At 44.9% G+C, this 25787-nt stretch overlaps 1 protein-coding gene across 3 annotated transcripts in view; it reads left to right on the top strand.

The window, feature by feature from the left end:
• The window catches only part of ARHGEF9 (Cdc42 guanine nucleotide exchange factor 9), a 500659-nt gene that overhangs the window by 61502 nt on the left and 413370 nt on the right, over positions 1 to 25787 (top strand). For 2 of the 3 annotated variants that reach the window (XM_088445574.1, XM_088445572.1), the window contains exon 1: positions 23805 to 23876. The exons of the other annotated variant lie outside the window; for it this stretch is intronic. The gene's annotated coding sequence lies outside the window, so the exon portion shown is untranslated. Of the gene's footprint in view, positions 1 to 23804; positions 23877 to 25787 lie in introns of those variants that run through there. 3 annotated transcript variants of the gene reach the window in all.

Below are 25787 nucleotides of genomic sequence, written 5' to 3'. Positions count from 1 at the left end.
CTGGTTTCTTTTTTCCTTTTTGTTCTTCCCCTTTTCTAGTTTTTATACACATAATCCACATAACTGCAGTTAGCAGTACTCATTTGTTAGCACTTCACGTATTTAGAATTTATTTATCGTGGTGACAATTAAATTGGGAGCTGCTCATTTCTAACAGGGAGCGCTGGCAATTAATTGATTTGATTGTTGGTAGTCCTTCCTACTAGTAACCTGGCTTATCAACCCCCCTTTCCAGACTCCAGAACATACTGTACCCTCTGCCCTGGCCTCCAGAATATACCTTATCCTCGGACCCCAGGGACATACACTAGGGCAGTGGTGGGCAATGAGTGGGCCTCCAGCTGTTTTTGAACTACACATCCCTTCATGCCCTGCAACAGTTCCTGCATAGCTAATTAGCAAAACTGTGGCATGGTATGCAGGCATGTGTAGTTCAACAACAGCTGGAGGGCAGCTTATTGCCCACCCCTGCAATAAGGACAGTTCAGAGAAAAGCATAACACCTAGGCAGTGAGCTTGTGAGGAAGAGTTGACTGTCGAGTTATCAACAGTGATAGAGATATCAGGTTGGTAACAACTATTGGCAGGTGGAAACATTATTTATTCTGTTTTGGAAAGATTAAGTTTGAGGTGGCGAGATGACATCCAAGATGAAATGGCAGAAAGGCATTCAGTAATTTGGACCAATACAGATGGTGACAAATCTGGGAAGGATAGGTAGAGTTGAGTATCATCCACATACAGATGATACTGTAATCCAAAAGAGCTGATAAGTTTGCCAAGAGAGGTGGTATAGATTGAGAAAAGCAGAGGATCTAAAGCTGGGTAGACATTAGACGATGTGTGCGTACACACTGGACAATATCAACGATTTTTCGTGCCGGTCCGTCAGAAACGGCCAAATCGTTCAAGATATTGTCTATTGTGTAGGAGCCTTAAGACTGAACCTTGCGGTACTTCAACTGATAGAGGTTGCGAAGAGGTAGAGTTAGAGAAATGAACACTGAAAGAGCGTTTTGATAAGTAGGATGTGAAACCGAATAGAGCTGTATTCTAAAGACCGAGGGTTCATAGACTTTTTATGAGACGTTAGTGGTCAACAGTGTCAAATGTAGCAGATAGATCTAGAAGAATAAGAAGTGAGTAATGGCCTTTAGACTTAGCAGTGACCAAATCATTTACTATCTTAGTCAGTGCTGTCTCTGTGGAGTGTTGGGTATGAAAGCCTGACTGAAGAGGTCCAATAGGTTGTACAAATGAAGAAAGTGTGTGAGGCGAGTGTAGGTAAGTCTCTCAACTAGCTTGGAGGGGCATGGGAGCTGAGAGATGGGACGGTAACTTGAGAGAGAGAAAGGTCAGATTTATTTTTATTTAGAATAGTAGTAATCACTGCATGCTTGAATACTGACAGAAAGATACCAGTAGAGAGAGAGATTTTAGTTAAGTTTGGGATGAGAACGGGAAACAGAGCTCTACTGATCTGTGAGGGTATAGGATCAAGACTAGAGGTAGTAGAGTATGAGGATGAGAAGAGTGTACATACTTCATCTTCATTTGTGGGATCAAATAAGGAGAAGGTGCAAGAGGGATCAGGAAAGAATTGAGAAGGCTGCTGACGGAGGAAGAGCATAACATTTCATTTTAGATCTTATCAATCTTGTCCTTGAAATTGGAAGAAATATCTTGTGCACTAATTGTAGATGGTGGATTGGGTGCAGGAGGTATAAGAAGTGATCTAAATGTATTAAAAAGTCTTTCAGGATTAGAAGCTTGAGCAGAGATGAGAGTTTGGAAATATGTTTGTTTGGCAGTGTCCAGAACCTTACGATAAGAGTGGTAGATAGTCTTATATTTGAGGAAGTCACTTGGAGTACAAGACTTAAGCCGCTGATGTTCTACTTGACATGATAAATTTTTGTTGGTGTTTTGTTGCTTTAAAATTCTATGGTTGACATCTAAGTCTACATGGAGTGTAGAGGGTAGGTGAAGCAACTTCATTCAGGGCTAATTCTAGAGTTTGGTTAAAGTGTGATACAGCAATCTCAGGAGAAGTGAATGTAGAAATTGGTGAGAGTAGTAGTTCCAGAGAGATGGAAAGTTTTTAAATATTAATAGCGTTAATATTTCTACGGAAGCTTAGAAGACTTCAGTGACACTGAGGGCCTGATTCAGAGGCGCTCGCAAAAAGCGAGCGCTCTCTCTGAATCAGGGCGGCTGCATGTTTTTTTTTGTTCGGCCTCCTGGCCCCTCACTAACCCACAGTTTTAGCGAGCGGCCAGATGATAATCGCGACCATCGGGCTTGCGATGAGACCCTTGTAGTAGGATCTTGTCGGACGCAAGCCCCAGTAAGCTTTCGGCGTAATGTCAGTGGGGACGCCCCCAAACGGCAGGCGCTCCTTCGGGAACGCCTCCGTTTGCCCAGCCACCCCCCCGGCCCGCCTACCAAAAGGGGCAAGCTGTCGATCAACATCGACAGCCGCCCCTTTTGGATGCGAGCGCCGTAACGAGTGATTTCTCGCTCGCTTCGGGGCACTGCCTGGCCATCGACCCTCTTGCGAACGGGTCTGAATCAGGCCCTGAGCTTGAAGTTATGGAGGAGAGGATGCAGGTAATAAGGTTGTGATCTGAGAGAGGGAAATGAATATTAATGAAATCAGAGACTAAAAATTGTCTGGTGAACACAAGATCCAGGCAGTGGCCATCCTGATGAGTAGATGAGACTGTCCACTGGGAGAGGCCAAGAGAGGAGGTTAGAGAGAGTGGTTTGGAGGCACAAGGAGATTGTGGACTATCAATAGGACTATTGAAATCACCCATGTTGATAGTTGGGATTTCAGAGGATAAGAAGTGAGGGAGCTAGGTAGAAAAATGTTCCAGAAATTGTTAGGTGTCCCTGGTGAGCGATAGATGGCAGCAACACGCGGGTTGGATATGGTATGCTCAGGATTGGGACGGGCAGAATCCTGACGCTGGCATCCCGGCATAGTTAGGATACTGACACCTATTGGTAAGTATCCTATCCCTACCCCTAAACTTAACCCTCCCTCCCCAAAGCCTAAACCGCAGCCTAACCCTCCCCCCCCCCCTTCCGCAGCCAAACCTCCCCCTAGTGCCTGATCCTAAAGCTATCCCTAAAACTCACTGTCAGGATGTCAGCGGCCGGGCGCACGCTGACATTTTGTTACCAGTGGGCTCCTGGCTCCTTCCCCATAGCTGCAGCCAGAGGCTGGAGTTCACTCCTGAGCTCCGGCTTCCGGCTCCCCCCACGGGTACTATGGGAAAGACGTCATGACATCTCTTGCATGGTTCCGCGGACCCGCCAGTCGGACAGCAGCAGATGCAGGAGCAGGGCTTCAGGTAAGTATTGTCTTTTTTTTTATTTGTGTAAGGGGCACTACTAATGGGGGCACTACTAATAGGGGCATTACCACTGGGGTCACTATAACTGGGGTCACTATCACTGGGGGCATTACTAATGTGGGCATTACTACAGGGGGCATTACTACTGAGGCATTACCACTGGGGGCATTACTACAGGGGGCACTACTACAGGGGGCACTTCTACAGGGTGATTTACCACTGGGGGCATTACTACTGGGGGAATTACTACTTGGGGCATTACTACTCTGGGCACTACTAATGGGGGCATTGCATTGGGGGCACAGTATAAGGGGCACTACTACTGCTGGCACTGCATCAAGGGCACCACTACTGTGGGTTCTGCATAAGGGGCACTACCACTCTAGGCACTGTATAAGGGGCACTACCACTACAGTGGGCATTATTTGTATTAGGGACACTACTACTGTGGGCATTGTGTATAAGAGGCACTAATGTGTGTCATAACATGAATAAGGGGCACTACTATGTGGTATAATGTGAATCAGGGGCACTATGTGTGGTGTAATGTGCATAAGATTGTGCTACTGTGTGGTGTCATTTGAATTGGGGATACTATTGTGTGACCACGCCTCTTACTTTTTTTAGACCACGGTGCGCGCAGTCCCTTTATTAAATAAGCGCTGGGTGGTGTGGGGGGGGGGGGGGGTGTGAGTTCCATCACTTCTCTAGGACCACTTTAAACACTGCATATGTATCATATGTGAGTGTGTGGGCCAATATTGAGGGAATCATGACACAAACAAATTAAATGTGATGACATTGAACAGAGGTAAAGATGGCCTTGCTCAAATTGGTACATCCTGTATCTCTTGCACATGATTTTTGCAAACACTAACCATTGTGCGAGTCTCTAGTTGTAATGTAGTGCTTTTACATAACATGAAGAAGTGTCTCTTTTTATGTAATGCCTAGTATGCTACATAAGTGTAAAAAAAATGTTTTACAGTGATTTTTTTGCGGACTCCAAAGAGAGGATAGCAAACCAGAACGTCCAGTATGCAAATGTGGGGACAGCTTGAGGTGTCCTGAGTGACTGCATACTTAAAGCTGCACTACCACCTTCATAAAGGATTTTACCAATGGGCTCCTTCCCGTAGCTGGAGCCGCAGGGGTTTTTACAAGTAGCTATTTTTAACCTGACATTCCTTTGCTGCTGTGTTTACAAAGTAAGTGCAATTATTTGCGTTGCTATGACATCACTCTCCCTATCTGTGTGAATCAACCAATCAACACAGTGCACTTCTGCAAAACAGTCTGACAAGATGTTAATCACTCTGTGTCTGCTCTATTAGGGGCACACCACCCTCCTGACATAAGCAACATGCTGCAGAGAAGTGATAGAGCATGACAGACTTACTTAGTTAAGTATAAGCACTCCAGTCTTTAAATTATTTAGCTCTGTAATTATTGTAGCACAGATGGTGTAATGGTTAGCATTACTGCCTCACAGCGCTGAGGTCATGGGATCGATTCCCACGGCCCTACCTGTGCAGGGTTTGTATATTCTCCCTGTGCTTGCGTGGGTTTCCTTCGGGTACTCTGGTTTCCTCCCACACTTCAAAAATATACTGGTAGGTTCATTGGTTCCCAACACAAATTAATCCTAGTGTGTGTGTGTGTGTGTGGTAGGGAGCATAGATTGTAAGCTGCACTTGGGGCAGGGACTGATGTGAATGGCCAAATATAGGTCCCTGGTGTGTGTTCAGTAACATAGCATTTAGTTATCATTATTACAAAGCAATTCAGATCAAATTCTCAAACATATATAATATTTGCAAAGTATACATACCATGGGATAAACTTGCTAACACACATGGTTTTGTGTTTTATATTATTGTCCCTATAAATCTAGTGGCCTAAACCACTGAAGACATTATGGCTTTTAAAAGAGCTGTATGTATGCAGGGCCCATACTTTCCTACACTCTCGGGAATGTTGCGGGAGGCTCACGATTTTTCGGGTAGCCCTCCGCACCCCCGGAGATGTAGGCAGATCTCCCGCCTCCTGCCCACTTCCTAGTGAAGCAGGCAGGATAGGGAGATTTAATGGGGAATTTGTGGGTCCGCGTGGAGGGGCGGGGCTAAACTATTTGCATAATTTAGCCCGCCCTCTCATCGAGGACCCGCGAATCGCGTGTTTTCCCTAGAAAGGAGCAGGGTCTAACTATGTCACCAGTCTGGCCCCGCCCCCCGAACTGGCCTGCAGCAGCTCTCCGGGCTGCTCCCGCAAAGGATGTATACAAAGTTGGTAAGTGTGGTGTAGGCATATTGACGGAATTGAGTGCTAATCACAGGCAAGTATACGCTGAGATACGTTGGCTATGAGATGGCTCTCTTGTGGCAAGGATAGGGCCGATGCAGAAGCGCACTGATAGTGGTGACTGCTACTTTCACAAGCAGATGTATAGGGGTTGTGTGGCCAGACAGCGATCTGCATTTATTTCTGAGCACGCAATGCAGCTGAATCAGGCCCTCTATGTAAAGTGGAAGCATAGTAATACTATGCCCAATAAGAGAGATTCCCTACCAAATATATGCTCTCTGCATAATATATGGCACTATATAAAGCATATTTCCCAACTTTTATATACTCTCCAGGAGAAGCCCGGAGAGGAGATGCTGATTATGCTTGATGGGGCGAAGCCACAATCTTCACGTCAGTAGGCCCCACTCAGTAGGCCCCACCCCTTGAGGCATAATGCCGCAAATCATAGATCTATGAAGAGGAGGAGGGGCTAAAATGCATCCATTTTCATAGAATGACATCATATTGGCCTCACCCCCTTCCGATGGACCTGTGATTCCCAACATTATTTTCCCAATTCTATACACTTCTCTAAGAAGTGGGTGGGATGCTAAAAGTCCACTCTTCCGGGGACTGGGGGAATTACCTGAAAATTCAGGAATGGTGATCAGGTGAGTATTATATAAAGGATATTAATAATAACTAAATACCAGAGAACACCAACAATTTTATATAGTTAAAAATGTACCTGGGGTGTGTCCAGTGCTTTGTGTTTCATTTTATACAGTAGCATGTCAGGCCTGCAGGAAGACTCAGCAATTTAAAACTGTACAGTATGCTTTATGCAACTCAGAAACTGCAGTTCTCTAATGCTGTTACATGATATATGTGTAGTAAATTTGGGGAACTGATTATACTCAGGACCTACTTCAGATTTGGGATAGAGCAAGTAGCTATGTACTATCCTAGACAAACCAGGGGCGGATCTAGACTCTTGCTTTAGGAGGGGTGGTGTGTGTGTGTATATATTCTGCATTCAAACATGCCCTTGTCTCCCCCATTCTTAAAAAAACTACCCTTGATCCTAACATTCTTTCCAATTACCGACCCATCTCTCTTCTCCCTTTTGCTTCCAAACTCCTTGAGTGTATTGTTTACAACCGCCTTACCACCTTTCTTTCCTCCCACTCCCTCCTTGATTCATTTCAATCTGGCTTCCGTTCTCTCCACTCCACTGAAACTGCCCTCACAAAAGTCAGCAATGACCTCCTTGCTGCCAAATCCAAGGGCCACTGCTCATTCTCCTTGACCTCTCTGCTGCATTTGACACTGTAGACCACCCTCTCCTCCTGCAAATCCTTCACTCCCTTGGTTTACGTAGCACTGCCCTCTCCTGGCTTTCCTCCTACCTCTCTGATCATTCCTTCTCTGTGTCCTCTCATGACTCCTCTTCCCTCCCACTTCCACTAACAGTAGGAGTTCCCCAAGGTTCTGTTCTTGGACCTCTCCTTTTCTCCCTATTTGCATCCTCTTTAGGTGAACTCACAACCTCCTTTGACCTCCAATATCATCTCTATGCTGATGATACTCAAATTTACCTTTCCACCCCTGAGTTCTCCCCCTCGCTTCTTACCCGTGTCTCCAACTGTCTCTCTGCTGTCTCTTCATGGATGTCCCAGCGCTTTCTTAAACTTACAGTAACATGTCTAAGACTGAGCTGATCATCTTCCCACCCTCTTCCATTACCTCACTTCCCACAATTTCATTATCTATTGATGTAACAACTATCGCCTCTAGCCCCAAAGTGCGCTGTCTTGGAGTTATCCTAGACTCTTCCCTCTCATTTAAACCACACATTCAGCACCTCTCGCAGTCCTGCCGTTTCCACCTAAAAAATATCTAAAGGATTAGACCCTTCCTCACCCGGGATGCCACTAAAACCCTCACCCACTCACTGGTCGTCTCCAGATTGGACTACTGTAACCTTCTCCTAGCTGGCCTCCCAGTCTCTCACCTCTCACCACTACAATCAGTTCTCAATGCTGCTGCTCGGCTCATCTCCCTCTCCAGACGTTCTACATCTGCTTCCCCTTTCCTTCAAACCCTACACTGGCTCCTCTTCCCCTTCTGATGCCAATAAAAGGTTCTTACACTTGCATACAATGCCCTCACCAAATCCTCTCCCACATACATTTCTGACCTTCTCTCCCTTCACACTCCCGCCCGTCCACTTCGCTCAACAAATGCCGCCTCTCTTGCCAACTGATCACTTCCTCCCACTCCCGCATCCAAGATTTTGCCCATGCTGCTCCCTACCGTTGGAATGCTCTGCCTCTCCCTATCAGACTCTCCACCTTTCTACAAATCTTCAAATGGGCTCTCAAGACCCACTACTTCATCAAGACCTTCCAGCTCTCATGCTAACCCACCTCATGCTCTTTCCTCCCTATCTTCCCCTTCTGTGTCACGCCTGTCAGTCTGCCCCTCCCCTTTAGAATGTAAGCTCTAACGAGCAGGGACCTCTTCCCTCATGTGCTTCTCTTTACATTTTCTTCGATTCTTTACTCCCCATAAAAGCACCTAACACGTGACTGCCAACTCCCTGCTGCTTATCGTGAATGTTTAATCGCTATTGCAGCAATGTATATAAATCGTGTCCTTGTCCTGCACTGTAATGTACTGTAAGTTACTTGTTTCTTGTTCACTTATTAGTTCTATGTACTATGTAAGGCGCTGCGAAACACTTGTAGCGCAATATAAATAAAGGATAATAATTATATATATAATACACACATACACACACACACACACACACACACACATACACACACATATACATACAGACACATATATGCACACAGACCATCTGTCTCAGCCCCTCCTCCCACACATGCCCCGGCAGCCTACCTGTCCCTGTCACTATGACGGTGGGGAGCCGACGCGGCCCAGGGGGGCCACGTCGCACTGGATGCGTGGTCACGCCCTCTTAAGGAAAATACACCCTTTTTTGCAGTGCGGTGTGGCATGTGATGTCCCAGGCTCCCGCTGTCAAAGAAAGACCTATCCCTTCTGTTGTTGTTGCCGGGTCCCATATCCGGAGCTGCACTGCTGCAGCATCAGTTCTCTGTACACAGTGGCTGTGTTACGGGGGGCGCCCTGATCGCCCCCCCCCCCCCGTATCCATCATTGGGACAAACCATGTTGCAATGCAAGGGGCGCAAATACATACTTTTTTTTTGCATATGGGGTAAATACTGACTGCTTTGCATGTATCCCACAAATACTGCACAGCTTTGTTTTTACACTGCAATTTAGATTCTCATTTTTGACACACCCCTCCCAAATCTAATTTTCTCTGCACATGTTACATCTGCCTTACCTGCAGTGCAACATGGTTTTACCAAGAGTCACTTGGCTACATACCTTTGAGATTACTCGTTCGATACGATGGTTCGATTGACCTGACTCCCAATCGGAAGTCCCGACCACAGTGCCGATACGCGTGTACAGACCTATACAATCATACTTCCAACCTTCGATAATAAAATGATTCTACCAGCCACGGAGGCGGCACTGCTGCTGGTGTAGAATCGCAAGAACGGTGGAAGGTGCGTACACACTGCCCTTTTGGCCTGATCTCGCCCGGTCAAACCAGATGAATATTACACTGCGGATTAGATGTGATCCTTCAATTCGACCAGTTTTCTTCCGACAAAACATGATCGAAGGTGCGTACACACTTTTGCAATATCGTATGAATGGTTCGAAATCGAAAAAGAGCGGGCTGATGGTTCTATAGGTGTGAACACAGCTTAACTCTATTCCCAAATCTGAATCCGACCCTCAGGACCTCATTCAGAGCCGGACGCTATCAGCCGTTCGCTCGTGCGCATTCGATTGTTTTAAACCACGCATGCGTCCGGTTCTCATTGCGCATGTGCGGCCGGATCATTGTGGTCATTTTTCATTCGCTCGTGTACACAGCGAACAGGAAGTGACCTATGTAATTTGATTGACAGAATGTTCCGTTTATGGGTGGTAACGGGGGTGGAGATGAGAAAACGCAGGCGTGGCAAGGCGTTTTTTGGGCGTACATGTATTATCTTGTGCGAACGTCCAATGTGGACGCTATTTTGTACACGTCACTGTGTGATCCAATTTATATTAAGACTGCTCACTCAGCTTTGGGTCTGGTATAGTCTACCGCAATGACGATGGTCTCCTCGTCCTTACCCGGACTCATCGATTGGGTTTGCGATTAATCAAGTGAGGCAACAAAAACAATTAACTTTTAATTGCTAAACAGCTTCTAAGAGGTTTCGCAAATAGACCTTTTTTAGTAGGTAAAAACCGAACGCAGGTGAACTACTCAGCTGCTAATTTCTGGGGCATACAATCAATTAGCTAACAAATGTTTGGGTTTTTTGAGTGCTTTTTACATATTTGTAAGTGTTTATTTTGTAGACAAACAATATTGTACGCATGGTTTTTTTTTTTTTTTTGGACCAAGAAACCAATCGTCCTTTTTTTGGGATAATTGTTAATTAAAACTCATAAATTGATTTTAAGTAACCCTTATTTTTTAGGCAAAATATGAAATGTTTCTATTTCCGTTGTACTGTTTGTAAGTTTGTTAGAGGGATTACCTTTTAACCAGTTTGTGAATAAATCAAGAATAGATTTTTGCAATTTTGTTTCCAAAGTGTAATAAGTTTTTGTTTATTTTTGTGTCAAGTTTTTTTAAAAGTAAACATAATTTTTTTCAAGGGACAAAATCTAAAAATCATTTTGCACACACACCCACAAAATAAGTGGCATTTGTACAGAATTAAAACAATAAAAACAATTCACAAGAAAGGAGAGGGAGGTTTTTGCCATGCAGGAATATGGGGCAAACACAGAGATGGATTGTGGGCAATTTAGCCAGTGCTGTCATCGCCTTTTAGGCCGTTTGGCCGGGGGTGGGAGGGAGCCTGAACGGGTCCGGGAAGTCCTTCGGCTGGCCTGGCCAAAGGCAGATGTTGTGGCCTCTGGACTAGGCATAGGGCTAGGCACATTTGGAGGGATGGCTGTTGTTGTGCCAGAGGTGGAGTGTCCTGATGTTCCGGCAGGAAGGGAGGCCGGCTCCAACATGTGCTGGCGAACGAGCTGCTCCAGGGCATTTGCTATTCGCACGTTGGCGACAGTATTTTCCGCAAGGGCCTTAGCAATGGTCACGTTGGCCGCAGCACTTTGCTCCAGGGCGTCTGCCACCCGTAGCAGATTGGCGTCCATCCTCAGCAGAATCTCGGTCTGCTGATCCGTTTTACCATTGAGATCAGTGAGGAGGGCCACTGCCTGCGAGGGGGAATGCCCTGGACTGTCTGCCACAGGGTCCCCAGCCGGATCTACTGCTTCCTCCCCTGCAGAGCCAGAAGAAATTCTGCGGCCAAAGCTCATCTCTGGAGCAGACTCATCCGCCTGTGTCTCTGTGAGAAAAAAGAGAAAACAGTAAAATTATAATCTAGATATTGTCAAAAAAACATTTCGGAGTTGGTAACCTTACAACATTTACCTGGGGCAACATGAGGAGCCGCAAAGTCTGGCATGTCGGTATCCATGTTCGACACGCCAAACACCTCCTCATCCTGCACACACCCCTGGGCCAGCTCCTCCAAATCTGTGAGCTCAAGTGACACAGGGGTGGGACCCCCACCTGTCCCCCCTGCATGCCTAGCCCTATCAGCCAGTTTTTGTTTAAGCCGGTATTTGAAGTCGCTCCATCTGTTGGTTTAAAGTTTGGCATTATTCCTGCAGTATATTGACCTGTAAACACTTTTTAATAAAATGTAGTTTTTACGTACCGGCGTTTGACCTCCCGGGTTGAACGTTCAAACTCACCCACACCATTGACACCACTGGTTATGTCGTCCCACACTTTCCATCTCTGGGTTGCACCCATATTCCTTGGTGCCTGTGCCAGGTTGTCATTGCACATTTGCACCAAAACCTCCATCTCCTTCCTTGTGAATTGTGGCTGCCTTTTTTTTTTTGGTCTTAGTTTGCCTACTAGGGCCAGCAGCCTCTTCCATGGCATCCTCCACACCTTTTTTTTTAAAATGTTAAAAAAGATTTTTAGTAAAATGTTTTAAAATGTAATGTTAAACATACTCATTTCCCCATAAAAATAAAAAACACTTGCATGGTGCCTGTTGGCTAGTACTTTGCTGCTCTGTACTCATTTTTTTTGGTCAATGTAGCAGACCGATTTTGGCCTTCAGTGACGTTTTTATACATGCGTCAGGATTATTCGGCCGCATCATTCCTTGTGCGCTCCTATTGTCCGTCCTTAATTTGAGCGGGAAAATAAAGCCTATTTATGGCTTGGTGTGACTCGAGTCGAGGTGGCATGTTTTGAGTGTTGGAGGTTTAGTGGTGGAGTTGATTGTTTGCGATTGGTTTGAAGAAGGAGGACTGGTTTATTTTGATCTCTTGGCTTTTTTTCTTCGTTATTTTCCGTTAGCATTTTTTTATATTTTTCGGCTTTTTTGATTTGCATTTTTGAGTAAGTATTTTACAAAACCACCGTAAAAAAAAATAGTAAATAGTTTACATTGGTTTCTAATTTTTTTTTTTTTACAGTTATTTTGGCAGTGACCGAGTGAAGTTTTTGAACTTTGGGATATTTGTCTGTTTTTGGTAAGTGTTTTTGGTTTCATGATTTTACAAATTCGATGTGTTGGTCTTAGCATATGTTTCGCTAAGTAATGTTTTTTGTTTTCTGTGAACAATCATGTCTTACCACTAAATGTAGCGTACTATTTAGCAAACTAATGTATCCTTATTCATCTGTAAAATTAGCGTACTATTTAGCGAACTAATGTATCCTTATTTAACTGTAAAAGTAGCGTACTATTTAGCGAACTAATGTATCCTTATTTAACTGTAAAAGTAGCGTACTATTTAGCGAACTAATGTATCCTTATTTAACTGTAAAATTAGCTTACTATTTAGCGAACTAACGTATCCTTATTTAACTGTAAAATTAGTGTACTATTTAGCGAACTAATGTATCCTTATTTAACTGTAAAATTAGCGTACTATTTAGCGAACTAATGTATCCTTATTTAACTGTAAAATTAGCGTACTATTTAGCGAACTAATGTGTTTTCAATTTTTCTGTGTAAAATCATGTCTTCCCACTAAATGTAGCGTACTATTTTGAGAACTAATTTTGACTCCCTTCTCTATTTTTTAGAATACAAATTTTTTTAAAAATCCTAGTTTTTGAAATTAATATCTGTAAAAATTTCAAATTTTGAAATGTAGGTTGATTTTCCCATGACACGTCCCAGGCCTGTAAGCATCTTTGGTTTTCTTGGAAAAGATAAGTATATGTTTCTTAACACATTTGTCTAAACCTATAACTACCTTGCTTAACATTTCAGGTTGATGTTGGTGGTATTATATTGGCCATGGTTCCAGAACCCGACCAACCTCAACTGCGTCCCAGGCGTAGGCCTCGTAGGCGTGCAGGGCCCCAGATATATAGAACACGTGTCATCCTTTTTGGAATGCCAAATGATGAGGTGTGCGCTACCGTCTTCCGCCACAACTCATCATAGACACTCTCTCATTAATAGAGAGTGATCTTGAACGGCAAATTGACAGTCCTACAGCAATACCACCACTTACGCAATTAATGTCGGTGTTACATTTTTGTGCCTCAGGATCCTTTCAAACCGCTGTGGGAATAGTCGCTGGAATTTCCCAATCCTCCTTTTCAAGGATCCTGAGGGCAGTGATGGAGGCCCTTTTCAAACACCTCCATCATTTTATTAAAATGCCATTGGATATGGGTTCCCTTAATGTGGCGAAGGCTAATTTTTATCAAATAGCTGGCTTCCCACACATCATAGGGGTTGTGGATGGCACCCACATACCACTTCAGCCTCCAGCAAGGCTGGAGGCTATATTTAAGAACCGCAAACACTTTCACTCGATGAATGTAATGGTGGTATGTGATGCCTCCCTCCAGATCCTGTCCCTGAATGCCAAATTCCCCGGCAGTGCACATGATTCCTTCGTCATCCGGCAATCAGGGATTTGGCACAAATGAAACAACCTACAAGCTGGTGATGCGTGGCTTCTGGGTAAGTTGACACCTTCTGTTGAAATCAATGCAAAGCTTGTTACACAATGGTCCTGATGTGTTTTTATCTGTTTTCACAGGAGACAGTGGTTACCCTTGCACGCCCTGGCTGCTCACTCCTTATTTGGCTCCCACACCAGGGCCACAAAGTGAGTATAATTCTGCACTTACAGCCACCAGGCAGGTGGTGGAGCGCTGTATCGGCCTTTTAAAAGGCCGATTCAGATGCCTCCACCGCTCTGGTGGCGAGCTCATGTATTTGCCGGCTATGGTTTAGAAAATTGTGGTCCTGTGTGGGATATTTCACAACATCGCCATAAGGAGTGGTGTCCCAATGCAGCCAGAGGATGCCTTGCCTGAGGACGGCCCCCCCGAGGTTGGTCGGAGGTCAGTATGTGGGGGGGCCATACGCGATGAAGTTGTGGCCAGATTTTTTAGGTAATTATTTCCTCATAATGTTTAAAAATGCCACAATGTAGACATGTAATATTTTAAAGTACACTTTTAACTGATTTTTTTTTGTTTTGTTTTTAATCCCTAAAGTGACCATAAAAAACCATGCCTACTACCTGATCAACACAAATGACTTTATGTGGACACATTGGATATAACTTCGGGAACAATGATTTCTTCTCCTCATTTGTGGATTCATGTTGGCATGCTCCTTCTTCAAACAGTTCCTGATTTTGTTTTTTTGGGGGTTTTGGTGTGTTTTTGACGTGTGTGTGTGTGTTTTGAATTTTTGTATTTATTGTGTGTATTCACTTGGTGTTTATTATTTGTGTGTATTAAAATGTTATTTTACGTTCACCAACGATTTCCATCGTAAATTACAACCAAGTGTAACCTGTTTCTAAAAATGCAAAGTTGCTTAATGCCTAATACTGTAAGTTCTTTTTTGTAAAAGTTGAGTACCCTCCTTTGTTGCTAAAAACAAACACCAAAGGTATTATGGTGAATCAGTATGTTTGCAATTTTAGGCCTAAGCAGGTATCTTTAAATTTAACATTACCCACACCAAAAAAAAAATCACATTTTGAGGTTACTTCTCCAAACCTATTGGTATTGTTATGTGTTTAATGTGCAAGCTTACATACTTACTTGAGCTTTCGACAAACACATTTACATTTCTTAAAAAATCATGGACAAATAGTAGACTTATGTAAGGTTCAACAATCCACTGGGGCAGGGACTGATGTGAAAGGCCAACTATTCTCTGTAAAGCGCTGCGGAATATGTGTGCGCTATATAAATAACTGGTAATAAATAAATAAATAAATAAATCTAAGATTTACACACAAGGAATGAGACTAAAATAAATCAAAATAAATTTTATTTTTTTAGACATTTTTGGAGTGAAACAAAATAATTAGTGGCACAGGCGCGCCAAAATGTGATCCAAGGCCACAAGCATGGTAACTACATGGCCCCTCAAATTCAGCAAACCTGCATAAATTTCAGCGTTACGCCGCTGGTCCTTTGTGGGTAAAAAAAATGGGCGGATTACTAAATTGGCACCTTAATTTATATGTGAAAAAACAACTAAAAAATACAAAAAAAGGTGACAAAAAACTACAAAACAAAAGGAATGCCAAACGAAAAGATTGTCGAAAAACAAAGCCAAAAAATCTATGGCAAAAATAACATAAAAGAGAGTTACAACTACGCAAAAATACAACATTTGTTGGTACCGTAAACAAGAAAGACACAAGTATGAGTGTTTGGACATGTGTCATATGTGTGAGGGGAAAACATCCTAGACATTGTTTCACAAAGATATATATCAAAAACATTAGAAATACTTTACAATTTTGAAATGCACAGGCAAAAGGACAACATCAACCAAAATCAAAATAATGAAAAAACAGCCATAGTTTTAAAGCGAAACATACCGGTCCTAATGGTGCCTGGTCCTGGAGCCCCAAAATCTTCCTCATCAGAGGTGGGCCAGTGCAGCAGGGATGGAGGAGGGGTGATTTGGGATGAAGTTGAGGGTGAGGGAAAGAGAGGGGGGGGTTGAGGGGAGTGTGAATTGGGAGGGATGGGAATGTGAGGAGAGGGAGGGGCCTCACGGTCGGTCAGGTCTGGGTTGGAGGGGGAATTTGGGGAAGAATGGGCAGAGGAGGTTTGGGTGGGAGTGGGGGATAGGGGACGTGCCCGACGTTGGTGACGTTCTAGTCTGCGCTCAGCCCCTAAATGATGTTGAAAAATTTCGATTAATACATATTTCATTTTTTGTTTCAACAATTTACACACCAAAAACAGGGCTATACAGTAAACATGCACACGCAGGTATGTACAAAATAAAGAAACAGGGCTATACAGTAAACATGCACTCGCAGGTATGGCCAAAATAAAGAAACAGGGCTATACAGTAAACATGCACACGCAGGTATGGTCAAATTAAAGAAACAGGGCTATACAGTAAAAATGCACACGCAGGTATGGCCAAAATAAAGAAACAGGGCTATACAGTAAACATGCACACGCAGGTATGGCCAAAATAAAGAAACAGGGCTATACAGTAAACATGCACACGCAGGTATGCTTACATTTTAAATATAATTTAAAAAAACACTTACTTTTCTCTATTTGCTGACGCTAATTGGCCAACAGGCGTGGGGATCTGCGCCCCAGATCGGACCACCTCCTTTCCAGTTGGTCAATATTCCTGCGGTAGCCGATCGTACGCAGGCGGCGCCGCACCTCCGCGTAGGCCAGCCGCTTGCGGAGGTTAGTGATGGGGTGCGGCTGGTGTGTGATTCTCCGGTCCATCACATCAGTGAGGACCAGGAGCTCACGTCTACAAAAAGCTGCGGCTCTCATGATGGCAATGATTTTTTTTACACAAAACAGTTTTAATAAAGGTCCTAGAAAAATTTTGATTGGCTAATGTACTTTGTAAATTAACAAAAAGCATTCTATTGGTTATTGTATGAGTCATGTGACCTACACCCTCACAAATATAATGTGAGTTATGATAGGCTTGATGCAGTGACATGCGTAAGCTAATTTAAATATTAATAAAAAAGATGAAAAATCGGGCTAGAAAAAAAACGCAATACAAGAGTAGCATTCAAACAAACTTCTAATTTTGAAAAACCATCCCCTTGGTCCAACCGTACGTATTCTGCGGAAGCAATGACACACACTAACAATAATAAAGTTTATTGACATTGAAAAAAAAAAAAGGATTGCAAACATGTGAATAACAATTAAGCTAATTAATATAGCGATTGCTATTAATCAATTCAAGTATGTTTCCTGAATGAAATAGCAGGCAATCGAAAACTGACAGGGCCACTTCCGGATTTGACTTGTGCGAGCGTTCCCTGCAACCAAAGCGGAGACAGACGGTCGCTATTTCGAACGTTCCCTAGCTAGAGGAGGGGTTGGGAAACTATGGGGCGGAAGATTAGCTGCGAGCGAACATATGAGCGAGCGCTTGAATTTACATTTTTCCACTCGTACGGCGGCCAAGTGAACGGCCACTTGCGTCCGGGTCTGAATCAGGCCCTCAGTTCTTTCATACCAAATTCTGCATACTTGAGGGGCTGGAATTCAAAAGGAATCTCTCTTTTTTTATGGAGTGGTTTGTCTGTGTCATCTCACTCAGATAGGAAGAACAAAAGGATAAATGTCCTTGACTTAATATGTCTTGCCACATGAAGTGAGGAGAAAAGGGATTATAAAAACTCCAGTTATCTGATCAGACAGTGACTGCTGGCCACAACAAGGTCTATGTCTGCTCAAGTTACTTTCTATGTCGGGTGGCCAACCCGCGGCTCTTTCTTTATTGTGCTGCGGCTTGTAACAACGGCACCCGCAGACCCCACGGGGGCCATTGCTACGCCACTGCAACTGTTAGCGCTGGCCTTTGAAGCGATCAGAAACTAAAGAAGCCTCTGGTCGCTTCAGAAGCCAGCGTTCCCAGTGACGATGTGAGGAGCCTGCGTACCTGCTGGATCCAGTTAGATCCAGCAGTTAGCGGCAGCGGTAGTGACAGGGGGAGCGGTTCCCAGAGTGAAGCCGTGCGTGAAGTCAGGTAAGTACTGGGGGCACTGCATAAGGGGCACTCCTTTAGGGGGCACTGCGTAAGGAGCTTAACTACAGGAGGCACTGCATATGAGGCAAAACTAAAGGAGGCACTGCATATGAGGCACAACTACAGGGGGCACTGCATATGAGGCACAACTACAGGGAGCACTGCATAAGGTGCACAACTACAGGGGCACTGCATAAGGGGCACAACTACAGGGGGCACTGCATAAGGGGCACAACTACAGTGGTCACTGCATTATGGGCACTACTACAAGAAGCACTGCATATGGGGCATGACTACATGGAACACTGCATAGGAGGCAAAACTACAGGGGGCACTGCAAAATGGGCACTACTACAGGGGGCACTGCATAATGGGCACTACTACAGGGGGCATTGCATAAGGAGCACTACTATAGGAAGCACTGCATAATGGGCACTACTATAGGGGTCATTGCATAAGGGGAACTACTACGGGGGTGTGACACAAGGTTATGGTCCAGCAAATGTCATACCAAAGGTGTGCGCACAAAAATGGGGCATGGCCTTGTGGCAACTAGGCCACTCCCCATTTTTGCGCTCGCGCCTTAGGTGCCTGCATGATATCGGCTCTTTAACTTGACTAAATATAGTTTTTGGCGCTTTGCCTCTGACTGGTTGGCCACCCCTGTTCTATGCCATATAATCTATGGTGTTACTTGGCAGATATTAGATTTCTATGTTCCTTCCCCCCCACCGGACCCGGCATCTCCAAGTGTGTATGCACTTGCCGCATGCCGGGTCTCGTCGCTGACGATTTTGCGCTGGGTACACATCGTCTAATGTGTACCCAGCTTAAGGGAGAGAGAGGGTTCTGAGAATGGCTCTAGCAGGGTCATATATGCTGGACATCGGGCTGTATGATGCAGTATGTCATATATTTTTCTGCATGGTGCTGGACATTGAACTGTGTGATCTCAGACATTGGGCTTTATGACATGGCTGATAGTGGTCTGTGTGGCATTTGGGATTTGGTCTGTGTGATATGTCGGACATTGGTCTGTGTGGTATGTCGAATATTGGTCTGTGTGATATTTTGAACTTGGTTTAATTGATGTCAGACGTTGTGCTGTGTGTTATGTCAGACATCGGTCTGTATGAAATCAGACATTGAGCTGTGTGATATGATGGACATTGGTCTGTGTGATATGATGGACATTGGTCTGTGTGATATGATGGACATTAGACTGTTTGATATGTGAGACATTGGTCTGAATGATATGTGTGACGTTGGTCTGTATGATATGTGAGACATTGGTCTGTATAATATGTTGTATATTTAGCCTAATTCAGACCCGCTCGCGAGCGCTAAGCGCTCGCAAGCGGGTCGATGTTGGCCAAGTGCGCATGCGCATGATGGAGGCAGCTCCGTCACGCGCATGCGCGAGACCCGGATAGCGACGGCCAAGCCGTCGCTCCCGGTCTCGCTACAAAGGGGGCGTGCTGTCGATGTTGAGTGACAGCACGCCCCCTTTGGTGGGCGTGCCGGGGACGTGGCTGCCCAGACAGAGGCGTTCCTATGGGAACGCCTACTGTCTGGGGCCGGCCCCACTGACATCACAAGTGATGTCAATGGGAATTCTCTCGGCTCTGATAGAGCCGAAAGCACTCCAGGGCTTGCGGCAACGAGACCCTACCACAAGGGGCTCGTCGCAAGCCCGATGGTCGCGATGGTCTTGACCATCGCGACCATCTTCCTGGCCACTCGCTATAGCTGTGGGTGGTCACCCACAGCTATGCGAGCGGCCAGGAGGCCGCTCTAAAATTACAATCTGCGGGCCCTGACTCTGAGCGAGCGCTCTGTCAGAGCGTCCGGCTTTGAATCAGGGCCATTGACCTGTATGATGCCTGTGTGATATATCGGAGTTTGGGCTGTGAAATGGTGGACTTTGGATTATATAAAGTTTTGAATATTAGTATTTCAGTTTACAATTCTATATAATTTTACAAATTGCTGTGCACCACATTCTGTCCTGTACATGACATTGGGGGAGATGTATCAAGCCTTGAAGAGAGATAACTGCCATTTTACAGTCTGTGCTTGAATAATGACAGACGGAAGGTGATTTGTTGCTACATTATTTCTCTCCAAGGTGTGATGCATCTCCCCCACTAAGAAAATCTGCAAGTTGCTAGGTGTTTATGAATTCACAGATGTGTCATCACACGCTGAGCATCTTTACGTCATACTGTGCGAGACACCTGACTGAGACACACCCAGACGAGTAGCCCACCAAATTTTTCTTTACATTTTGCATCTTAGTTACATACTGTATGCAGCGAAAAGCCACTCACAGTATACCAGTGACGGTAGGCTGCTACTTTAATGACATAGGAATGGGTATAATACGTACAAAGAAGCAGATCAAGCACAACAGAATTTAGCATAAGGAAAAGCCACGGTTCTTAGGACCTGATTCAGAGCCGGACGCTATTTGTGGACGCTCTTTCTAAAAAAGGGGCTGGATATTTAAATTGAGCGCTCGCTCTTTGCGGTGTGTTGACGCCTCTATGTCTGAGCGAGCGTCCGAAAAATGCGCTCGCTATTTTGTAAAGACGCCCCTTTGCTTTCGCATCACATGTCATCTCCGGTATTTATTAGATTAATCGGGAACATCAAAAGGCATCTGAACTGCTCGCAGTGCTTGTGGTAGGATTTTCTTCCCACTATCACTGCGAGCCGTTCAGGCTAAAAGACAACCAAGTGACGTGGTCTATGACGCTCCTTTATTAATTATGCACTCCCATTAAACGCCCTTTTGACCGTTAGGCACGCCTGCATTCGGATCTCCACTCCCCCGTTTTCAAGCACCTTCCCCTGTTACCACCCACAAACGGTACATTCTGTCAATCAAATTAGCAGCCCCTTGCTGTTTTACGAGCACACGATTTCCGACCGCAATGACTGGTTTGCGCATGCGCATTACGACCCATACGCATGCGCAGTTGTGCGAACATCGCTCTGAGCGAACGAACAGCCGCTTACGAGCGGCTCTGAATCAGGCCCTGAGTATCAAAGCCCTTTTACACAGATTCAGACTCAGTCGCACACAGGTGTACAAATGCTGCAAGCCCCAGTGGTCAGTGTATGCTAACAGTGTAGTTTTGTTGCTACTAGTTATTTTAATTACATGAATAAGACACACATTTTGATAGAAAAAGACCCTCTGCGCTGGAGCACCAAGAGGGGCAGTTTGGTGTGACTTGAGCGATAGGGTACAGTGACACATCTGTACAGTATTTACTAAAGGCACCACCAGCATATGTACTGCAGCACTGGTGTAGCTAAATATCTTGATCTAGCTTATGAAGATTTGAGGTAAAGCATACTTACCGACATTTGGCCAGCCCCCTCCAGGAGGGGGCTGCCAGATCGATGCAACAGGGTGGGTGCATAGGCAAACGCAGGGGGGGTTTCCATCTGCCTGGAAACCCCCCTCCCCAGCCAACACCATGACAATAGAAATAGTAATATAATGGAATTTTACTAGCGCTGTATGTTCTTCTCAGTATCATAAATTAGATAATTAGCACCACCTGTGGATCTTTTAACATGTATCAGCCAGTAATAAATACGCCTGTGCACCAATTAGGAGATTTGGAATACATGCACTGTTAGGGATGTGCTTCTATAAAGCCCAATATGTACATATATGTTCAGGGCAGTGCTAGATTCTTCTGCTGCTCCCCCAGACTTGCTCCATTGCTTTGGAATGAAGCCCACATTTAAAATAAAACCATTCAGCTCAAGCAGGATGGGCCTACTGCCGCATTTAATAACTTATTATGATCACTGATCCTGTATATGCTGGAATTATGACACACAATACACTTTGTATGATGCATATTAAAGCTTGATAAGTGGTAATTATGGCCTCTTCATGGACTGGCCACACTCTAAAATCAAGCATTTGGAAACCCCCCTCTAGAAATCCTGCGTTTGCCACTGGGGTGGGGACGGTATAGGCAGGCGTCATCGTGGCCCCGCTTTATAATACCAATATTACCAGCATTATAAAGCAGGGTGCAGGGCTACGATGATGAAATGCAGCGCAAATCGCTTTATCGCACCCCTAGACCGCCCACTTTCGCGGCGATCGTGGGGGGGTCGCGGGGGGCCAGCCGCCATTCCAGGGAACTTGCCTTCTCTTGCGGGGTGCTGGGAGCTGCACTCGTTTTTTGGGAGGCTGTCCCAGGAGAGTAGGCAAGTATGAGGTAAAGGTGTCAGATCTTATACTCACAAGTAGATGACAACAATAGTGCTTGATGTAGGTGTAGCTGTCAGCCATCTGCGTTTTCGACAGTGCCCCAGCTCCCTGGTCCTTTGTGTGCAGACCCTCACTCTCAGCATGCAGACTTGTCCCATCCTGCTCCTTACTGTAGCTGTAATCATGTGACAGCTGCCATTAAAATTCTCACTAACCTAGGGCCTCATTTATTAACGAGTTTTATTATTCACATAGAGTGATAAAACTCGCTGCATATGATAAATGGTGCTCCAGCCAATCAGCTCCCAACTGTCATTTTTCAGACAGATGACACAAAAAGTTTTATCACTCTCTGTGAATGATAAAACTCGTTAATAAATGAGGACCTAGTCTCCAGCCAGGGCCGGCACTAGGCTTTGCTGCGCCCAGCTCCGTAATGTGTTGCTGCCGCTTCCCTCCTCCGCTCCCTCCCCCTGAGCTTACATAATCAGACTAGCGCCGGGAGGGAGGATGGGCGTTTCCTGCGCCCGCCGAATACAATGGCACTCCGGGCGACAGGCCGGCTTGCCCATGCCTGTAGCCGCCACTGTCTCCAGCACACCTGTTAATTACATTCATCTTGTGTACCTGTGTATTACCTGGCCTATACTTTCCCATCTTGACCTGCTGATTTGATACTGCACATGCAGTAATGGTCACTTGGTTCAGATTGGCTCATTATTTAAATGCTCTTCCAGTTTTCATTGTGGAATATATCTCTAGCAGACGAAAGCCAGCTGACTAACTTTTCTAGGACAAGAAACAACAAAAAGTATTCCCCCAGCACTCAGAATGAAATCAGCAATAAGATTTGAAAAACTACATGGTGGTAGATAATTCAGAGATCTCAGTTGCATATATTTGCAAAGATATGGCTAAGCCTCCGGGCCGCGTCACGGCGTCTCTGATACCGGAGGTCCCTATCACTTGGTCAGAATCTGGGGTGCAGAACCCCAAAAAAGCCGGCGATAGCCAGCCACCCCAGCGAAGCACACCAGTGAGAGACTAAAGTGTTAATATAGGATTAAAGGAAAACCTATGTGTTAATAAGTGAAAGTGTAATTAAAAGGCTAAGAAAAATATATATATATACACAAAATATATTGGAAAGTGTAAAAGTGCTAAATAAAGTGTTAATGTGTGCCTCACCAGAGCAGCGGTGCCCCTTGGGGTTGGTGTGGCTGGGCTGCTCTGGTGAGGCACACATTAACACTTTATTTAGCACTTTTACACTTTCCAATATATTTTGTGTATATATATATATTTTTCTTAGCCTTTTAATTACACCTTCACTTATTAACACATAGGTTTTCCTTTAATCCTATATTAACACTTTAGTCTCTCACTGGTGTGCTTCGCTTGGGTGGCTGGCTATCGCCGGCTTTTTTGGGGTTCTGCACCCCAGATTCTGACCAAGTGATAGGGACCTCCGGTATCAGAGACGCCGTGACGCGGCCCGGAGGCTTAGCCATATCTTTGCAAATATATGCAACTGAGATCTCTGAATTATCTACCACCATGTAGTTTTTCAAATCTTATTGCTGATTTAATTCTGAGTGCTGGGGGAATACTTTTTGTTGTTTCTTGTATAGACTGACCCCTCCCTTACATGCACCTGAGTGATATTACTGAAGTGATTGAGCAGCTTCCAACTTGTATAACTTTTCTAGGACACCAGCCTACCACACAAGGGCATATGTATTGTCAGTTGCAGCAGTTTGTCAGTTATAGTGAGGACCAAATTCCCTTGTGTGAGACCGTGGTGAAAAGGTAGATGCAAGTAGCTTAAAGAACCTCTGATAATGTCATAACCATATGACCTGGTGAGGGTTAGGCTGCAGGGGGGGGGGGGAGGCAGTTAGGGTTAGGCTGCGGGAAGGGACTTTCAGGGTGAAAACCACTAGTGCATTACACTCTGTGTCTCTGTTCAGGTAGCGCTATACCTATCAGAATCCAATACTTCCCATGCAGATTGTGACGGTAATTCAGTGTGCTGCTAGACAAGCTTTTTCCGAAAATAAAATGTTGCTGCTGTACAAATCGATACCGTACTTCCTTCCTTAGTGTATGGTAGTAAACAGCCACACAATGCTCACTTGTGCATAATAGTGACAGTGGTCCACAGACCCTTAGAAAGTTATGTCAAGCACAATGGACCTCATTCAGAGGCGGTCGTTAGTTGCAAGCGGTTGCACTGAATCAATGCGGCTGCTTACATACTGAGCCGCCCCTTTGGTAACGAGCTCCGGAGCGACAGAGTTTCTCTGTCGCTCCGGGGCTTGCGCAGGCCAAACCATCGAGTCGTTAACGAGCACATCGACGCACGCGACCGACTGAATGAGGTCCACTATCCCAAATCCAAGTTCCCTACACTACTGACCAAAATTATATTTGGTGTTTTACAGAAGTCATTTCTAAAGGACAGATCAAGCATTGGAGAGAGATAAAGTGAATGCAGTTGTTAAATATATTTTGTTCATACACAACACCCACAAAGCAATTCATTTTAGCTCCCAGTGGCAAAGGGTTAACAATAATATGAGTGGTGCTTTGAAAAATAAAGGTTAAAATGTTGGACAGACTGCAGGCTCTGCACTGTAACACAAAAGGAAAACTCCAGGGTATTCTTTTAACCTAGAAGAACAATAGCTCTAAATAGGTATCTATTTATAGCCCCTGTACAAAATGTTAATAGTGCTATGAGCATTCTTCCAGATGTTATTCAATTGAAAATTCTATATGCAATCAGTACCTTTATATTCATCACCTTCTATGAAGATTGGTGATCTGATATTCTATTTTGAGAACCACTCGCAGGCAGCGATTTAATGGGAAGCTAGCATATAAACTGCATTTTATTTGGAAGAACTGCATAGTTATTTATTTTGTGTAGATAACATTTCTTCATTGTTATTGTAGGAGTTGCAGTTTCATCTTTGTCATTTTATTTCTAAATCTCAATGTGGTGCTGTACTGTACAGTCACCAATTATCTGGGAGTGTTATCTGCTCCCCAGGTGCGGAGCGTTTATATAGCAGTGTTGTGGAGGACAGGGTCTAAAGACATACAGACATACAGCCATACCAAATCAATAAAATAGAGGGAAAAACATTATCATGATTATTGCTTATTACTATAGGATCAGCATATTACACAGCACTAATACTATATGGCCTAATCAGACCCGCTCGCGAGCGCTCGGAAGCGGGTCAATGGTGCCCTAATGCGCATGCGCACGACGGAGGGAGCTCCGTCGTGTGCATGCGCGAGACCCGCATAGCGACAGCCAAGCTGTCGCTATGGGTCTCGCACCAAAGGGGGCGTGCTGTCGATGGTGCCCTTTGGTGGGCGTGCCGTCTGGGTCCGGCCCCACTGACATCACTAGTGATGTCAGTGGGAGTGCTTTTGGCTCTGATAGAGCCAAAAGCACTCCTGGGCTTGCGGCAGCGAGACCCTACCGCAGGGTCTCGTCGCAAGCCCGATGGTCGCGATGGTTTTGATCATCGCGACCATCTTTTTGGCCACTCGCATAAGCTGTGGGTGGTCACCCACAGCTATGCGAGCGGCCAGGAGGCCGCTCCATTTTTAGGTAGGAGGGCCCTGATTCAGAGCGAGCGCTCTGGTCAGTGCGTCCGGCTCTGAATCAGGCCCATAGTGTCCTCTCTGAAGAACATTATAATA

Source organism: Taudactylus pleione, unplaced genomic scaffold, assembly GCF_031769625.1.
Source record: "Taudactylus pleione unplaced genomic scaffold, aTauple2 ptg000381l, whole genome shotgun sequence".
Taxonomy (NCBI): Eukaryota; Metazoa; Chordata; class Amphibia; order Anura; family Myobatrachidae; genus Taudactylus; species Taudactylus pleione.
Note: the sequence above shows the minus strand (reverse complement) of the source record. Positions and strands in the feature narration are given on the sequence as shown.